The sequence below is a fragment of the Herpailurus yagouaroundi genome, unplaced genomic scaffold, assembly GCF_014898765.1.
Source record: "Herpailurus yagouaroundi ecotype Mexico unplaced genomic scaffold, PumYag 159, whole genome shotgun sequence".
In the NCBI taxonomy this organism is placed as follows: domain Eukaryota; kingdom Metazoa; phylum Chordata; class Mammalia; order Carnivora; family Felidae; genus Herpailurus; species Herpailurus yagouaroundi.
The window spans coordinates 19,251,125-19,257,124 of NW_024412400.1; the positions used below are offsets into that span (position 1 = coordinate 19,251,125).

The window sequence follows — 6,000 nt, forward strand, 5'->3', positions numbered from 1 at the left end:
TAGGCAAATTCACAGACAGAGAAGTTGGTAAATGGTTGTCAGGGAGTAGGAGTGAGGGAAGAATGCAGAAGGACTGATAATAGGTATAAAGTATGCTTTTGGGTTGATGAAAATGTTCTTAAATTAGATAATGGTGATGCTGTGGGGCGCATTGGTGGCTCAGTCGGTTAAGCGTCCGACTTCGGCTCAGGTCATGATCTCACAGTTCATGAGTTCAAGCGCCTCATCAGGTTCTGTGCTGACAACTCAAGAGCCTGAAGCCTGCTTTGGATTCCTTGTCTCCCTCTCTCTCTGCCCCTCCCCTGCTCACATTCTGTCTCTCTCTCTCTCTCTCAAAAATAAACATTTAAAAAAATGTTTTAAAGATAATAGTGATGTTGTACAACTCTAAATATTCTGAAAAACTACTAAGTTAAAATTCTCCAAGCTAGTCAATTATTTTAAGTAACCTTTCTGATAACAGAAGAACACAAAAGAACACAGAGGCCTGCATGATTCTAAATAAAACCTGAACCATATGATGGTGTCAGCACTGATCGAGCAATATACCAAGCAACTGTGTTTCACAAGAAATGGAGACTGTATTGAGATGGTGAAGGATTCTTTTTTTTCCAGCCTTGGATAAAATATCCCTAAAGACTTTCAAATTCCCTTTGCTCTTAGTTCATGTTCCCCAAGCAGCTCTAATTCTCAACTCAATTTCCTTAATACCTACCTTGATACATAGGTATATAACTGCTATAACCTGGCTAGCAGATACAAAAAAATTCTAGTAAGTGAAAAGGGATATCCCCTCTGAACTGTCATTCCATAATAATCAATTCCTGAGTTTGGTTTCTATGAAGACATTCCTTAAACCAAACTAGCTTAAAGTATACTGACAACTCTAACCAAACTGACAAATCAATGTCCAGACTCAAAAGGGCCTTGTGCTCACCATGTTACCGAAACCTAAGAAGTACTTTGTAAAAGAAAGATACCTCAAATAAAGCACTGTTTTTTATTACTGTAATTAGTCTAAATGTATAGCTAGTTGACGGTGATGAAAATTCACCACCACCGAAGATTTAACTTACAGCTTCCTCTAAATGAAAGTGATTTCATAATACAAGTCTTTAATGGATTGAAATTTTTATGGTAAGACAAACCAAAAAGCACTGGAAGAGAATGATCCGGATGCAGAGAGGTGAAGAGTCAACAGAAGATACTGAATGCCTTCAAAGACACATCACACAAACACAACACCACCCCTCTCAACTCCAACAGCTCCCTTCCCCCAGGCCAAACAAAAATACATCTGTACAAGCAGCTCTGAAAACACACTGACAGAGAAATGTGACTGCTCTTCTACCTGTTCTGTAAATGAAGATCATCAGTCTCCACAGCTGTGACATCTTTTATGAGCACTAAAGTCACTTAATAGAATACTGAAATTTTATACCAGTATGTTTCAAGTCTAGCTGTAACAGTCCTAACATATATTTCTTGCTTTTTTTTTCATTTTTATTTCACTTTAATTCTTATCCTTGGATTTAACATTGATTTTTTTTCCAGCTTCTTTCAGTTAAAATATATCAGAAGTTCAAAATCTTATAAGTATGTACATAAAAGCGTGTTAGAGCAGATGCGCATGGAAGTGAGAAAGAGAACAATTCTCAGGGAAAGGTCCTTGGATATAGCAAAATGCTGTTGGCAATATTTTAAGAAATGTGAAATGAGTGAGAAATCATTTTATACATCTTAAACCAGAAGCAACCCATTGTATGAAAAATATACAGAAGCCTAAATGAAATAAAATTCTTTTTTACTGAACTTGGTCCTTCAGTTTAATAATCTATGCCTAGAATTTCAGTTCTATCTTACATTAGTTATAAAGCTACACATTCTTCTCAATGTTCTTATTTATGTACATTTGCACAATAATAATGCTATGAGTATATAATTACTTGAAAGATTACTCAATGACTCAATCTGAGCCAAACTCAACTTTCAAACACCACTCCAGAATATCAGAAGACTAATCTCTCCAGAGAATTATGAAAAAATACTATTATGGAGCTCCCTGGCTGGCTCAGTTGGTAGAACATGCAACTCTTCATCTCAGGGTTGTGAGTTCAAGCCCCACACTGGGTGTAGAGATTACTAACTAACTAAATTAAATTAAGAAAAAAAAACTATTAAAAATATCCAAGTAGGGAGTGAGTGCTAATAGGTATGGAGTTTCTTTTCTGAGGTGCTGAAAATGTTCTAAAATCAGAGAGTTGTGACGGTTGCACATCCTTGTAAATATACACTAAGACCACTTAGTATACTGTATACTTTGAAACAGTGAGTTTTGCAGTATGTGGAATACATCTCCATAAAGTGGTTATTAATAAAATGGATTTGAGTCTCAGTGTGTTTGGCCGCTGGGAGTCTAGAGAACTGACAGATCAAGAATTGAATGGAGAAGTATTTGAATATGTGGATACTAAAAGAAGGCCAACAGAGGATAAGTATTAGAGGAAATCCTTGGTTGAAGAAAAATTCTTGAAGTGTACCATATAGACAAAAAAGTACACAAATGTTGAGTGTTGGCCAATGAACTGTCACGAACTGAACACACTTGTGTTACCAGTATCCAGACCAAGAAATACAGCATATTCATCACCTCCTGTCACTACCCTAACTTCTAATACCATGTCTTGCCCAACTTTTAATTTTATACGTAGAAATCATATGATGATATACTCAAGTTTGTCTCCTTTCCATAAAAAAAGAAACCCAAATAAATAAAGGTATAATTTCTATAGTTTCACAATAAAGAAAAATAGTTCATTTCCACTTTTGACCTAAGACAACTTTATTTCATCTGAATCTTAACCTACGGATAAGAAATTCATCTGAGACCACTAATAACCACTACAGAAACTTTTAGAAACAAAGTTTTCGTTTCTTTTTCAAATATCAAGAGTAAGGCAAATTTCCACTGATTTTGGTTTTTAAATGCCTAAGTACAGAAAAAAGTATTGGAAAAAAATTACTGTGCCACTCAGGTGACAACTAATTTTTACGAAGAAAAAGCAGTCTACAAGCATTTTAATTAGGTATAAGTATGAAATTGTTTTGTCTTTCCAAAATACAAATGAATAAAAAGTCATGAATTAAAAGTCTTTAAAGTTATCTTCTAAATCAGCGTTTTTAAATTATATTTAAGATTAATTCCTACTTAGCTAATTTGATCGAATCATAGAAGGAAGATAAACTTAAATTCCAGAGTTATAAACATAGTGTTCTTCTTCAATGATAGTTTCAAAGCTAATAAGATATCCCAATTTCTATTTTTATTATGGACTCAAAGTAAATCTTGGTTTCTAAATATAAAATAGAAAGGTGGACTTTTCCTCAAACATGTTACATTAAAAGTTTGGATGTTGTTTCTTCTTCAACACACAAAATAATCTTGTATTATAGCTGTGTATTCTATGTCGTAATTACATGCAGTCCTGGAAATAAGCAACATAATAAATGAAACTCACATGTTCCATAAAAATGAAACGATTCGGTTATAAATATAACTGATAACGTAAAAGCAACTATAGTCACTTCATAAATCCAACTACTGTCCAGATAAGCCTTATAACTGTATCTCATGGTATAAAACTGCAAAAGCAAATGTTCATTTGAGCTTTTACAACAGGAAAACGCTTAATCCTGTCTTTTGATATCTTATTTGTCTTCCTACTCAGATTTCTGAACTTACCTAAAATGTAAAATAAAATACAATTTTTGAAGAAAAGGCGCTGTGTTCTGGGGGAGATATAATGGGCTAGGACATTAAACACTATCATCAGCATCAGCCCATATGCAAAAACACTAAAGAGCCAGAGCGTCCAAACCGCTGAGACAATCATTTAAATTGCAAGGTCCAGACTGAATTATCACATATACAGAAACATACTTTTTAAAGAATCAGGAATAAAAAAAAAAAATAAAAAAAAAAAAAACTAAGAAGACCTTAAAATCTTTCCAAAGCGCTAGATAATCTGAAGGTAAACCCTAGCACTTTCTTTTGTACTTTTAAATAAAAATATTTCAGTAAACTCTCAAGAATACACAATACAAAACGATGAATCTTGAAAACATGCAAATAGGTCTAACAGCCACCGAGCACAGGATGATGTCTTTCTAAAGCGGCCTTAATTTCCTTAAGGGAAGATGGATTGGACATTTCTGGTTGGTCGTGGGAAAAAAAAAAAAAAAAACCCACAAGAAGCTACGCTTTATCTTCATTAGAAATGGTAAAGGGCAAAAGGATCAAAACATTATGAGAGAAGAGAGGGGGAGAAGTGGGGGAAGGAGGGCAGAGGGAATCCAGTTTCAAACCAGGCCAGTGGGGGCTGCAGAGAAGAGACCAGAGAAAAATGGGCTTCGGCTCCAAACTGTGACAAGCGCTAGGCTTCACAAAAGACCAATACAACACCCGGGCATACACAAACACACCCCACAAGGTCTTCTCCAGGAGGGCCACGGGGTTCGGTGGCGGCGCCAGACCCGGCACTCGCCAGAGAGACACCATGTGCAGCAATTATGCAATTAGGGAAAATAGCAAAAGATCAAGCCGGGCACTTTCCACCGTGACATTTATCCAGTACTTTTGCAAAGACTTAGTTCCAGGATGCGGCTGGGAAAGCAAAGGGGCTGGAAGGGTGGCGAAGGATGGGGAACTGAGAACGGAAGGGGGTAGAAGATGGACAGGCAGGGACGAGGCGGGCGGGGGTGGGGGGGAGAGATAGGAAGGAGGGGGAGGGGTGGAAAGGGCGAGAAACAGGGGCAGGAGGCTCGCGGGAGGGGGCGCCGAGAATGGGGCACGCTGGGGAGCAGAGAAGGAGAGAACTAGGGCGCAATTGGTGTAAGGAGAGACCTGCGACGTGGAGAGGAGGTTGGGGGGGGACGCCCACTAGAGGGGGGACGCCAGCTAGAGGGAGGACGCCGGGGACTGGAGTGGGGGAGCACCGGCGAGGCCCGGGCGAATACCTGAGGGAGGGGCGTCTGCGCAGGTCACGGGCTAGAGCCCAAGCGCTGCGAAAGAGGGCTGCGGAGGCGGGGGGCGGAGGGGGGGCGCTGGGAGGGCCGAGGACGGGGTGTCCCCGCAGACGGTCTTGTCACCGAAAGCCGGACCCGCGCACCACGCACCCGGCCGCCCGGCCACGCCTGTCCCCGCCGCGCTCGCGCCCGCCCGGACTCACCCTCAGCGCCGCCGCCGCTGCCCGCGGCCGTTCCAGCTCCGGCTCCCGAGGCTGCTGCCCGCGGCTGCTGCTGCGGCCGCCCCTGACTCCTGGAAAGTGAAGCCACCGCCTCCGCGAGACGCTGCCTCCGCCCGGCCGTCCGCGCGCGCGCCCGCGAGTGCGCGTGCCCGTGTGCCCGCCCGGGAGAGACCGCGAGAGCGCGAGCCCCACGTCGGCCGTGCCGCGCCGCGCGCCTCCCGGCACCCCAAGCCCGCTCCGCCCCGCCTCCTCCCGGCGCGTGGCCGCGAGGGGGCGGTGGCGGGCGCGCGCACGGGCTAACTGCCCGGCCGGCCCGGCGAGGGGGCGGGGAGGCGGCACGGAAAAGTAAAGTGACAGCCGAGTCCCGCGAGTGAGCCGTGGCGGGGGTGGGCGAAGGCTGTCCCACGGAAAAGGAAAGGCAGGGACCAGGAGAGGAGAGGGAAACAGAGGCTAACGAGGCGACTTGAGGGGAAGGGACGCGGGGACCTTGACGGGCACGCGCATTAAAGGGCAATGCTGGCTGGGGGGGGGTGGGGGAGGGGAATTGCCCTAAGACCAAGCTGGGTGCGGCGTTTTACCCCCAGCCACTGCAGCCGTGGGCTTCACACTTGCCTCACAGTGTTCGCAAAGTAACTACAGGGACTGACCCTGTTGACATATTAACCAAAACTCAGACGCTTGGTTCCCTCATGCACCCAAGATGAGAAAACTTCGCGCTAGCCTGGAAAGTTCGCGAAGGCTAACCCAGACTCTC

The 6,000-nt window shown here is 43.3% G+C and overlaps 1 protein-coding gene across 5 annotated transcripts in view; it reads right to left on the reverse strand.

Annotated features, from left to right (window-relative positions):
• Nucleotides 1-5,394, reverse strand: part of UBE2E2 (ubiquitin conjugating enzyme E2 E2) — a 399,100-nt gene extending 393,706 nt beyond the window's left edge. The window contains exon 1 of one of the 5 annotated variants that reach the window (XM_040480077.1): nt 5,229-5,380. The gene's annotated coding sequence lies outside the window, so the exon portion shown is untranslated. Of the gene's footprint in view, nt 1-5,016; nt 5,101-5,228 lie in introns of those variants that run through there. The other 4 variants (XM_040480078.1, XM_040480075.1, XM_040480074.1 and 1 more) reach the window with 4 other exon arrangements.
• Between the last annotated feature and the right edge of the window lie 606 nt (nt 5,395-6,000).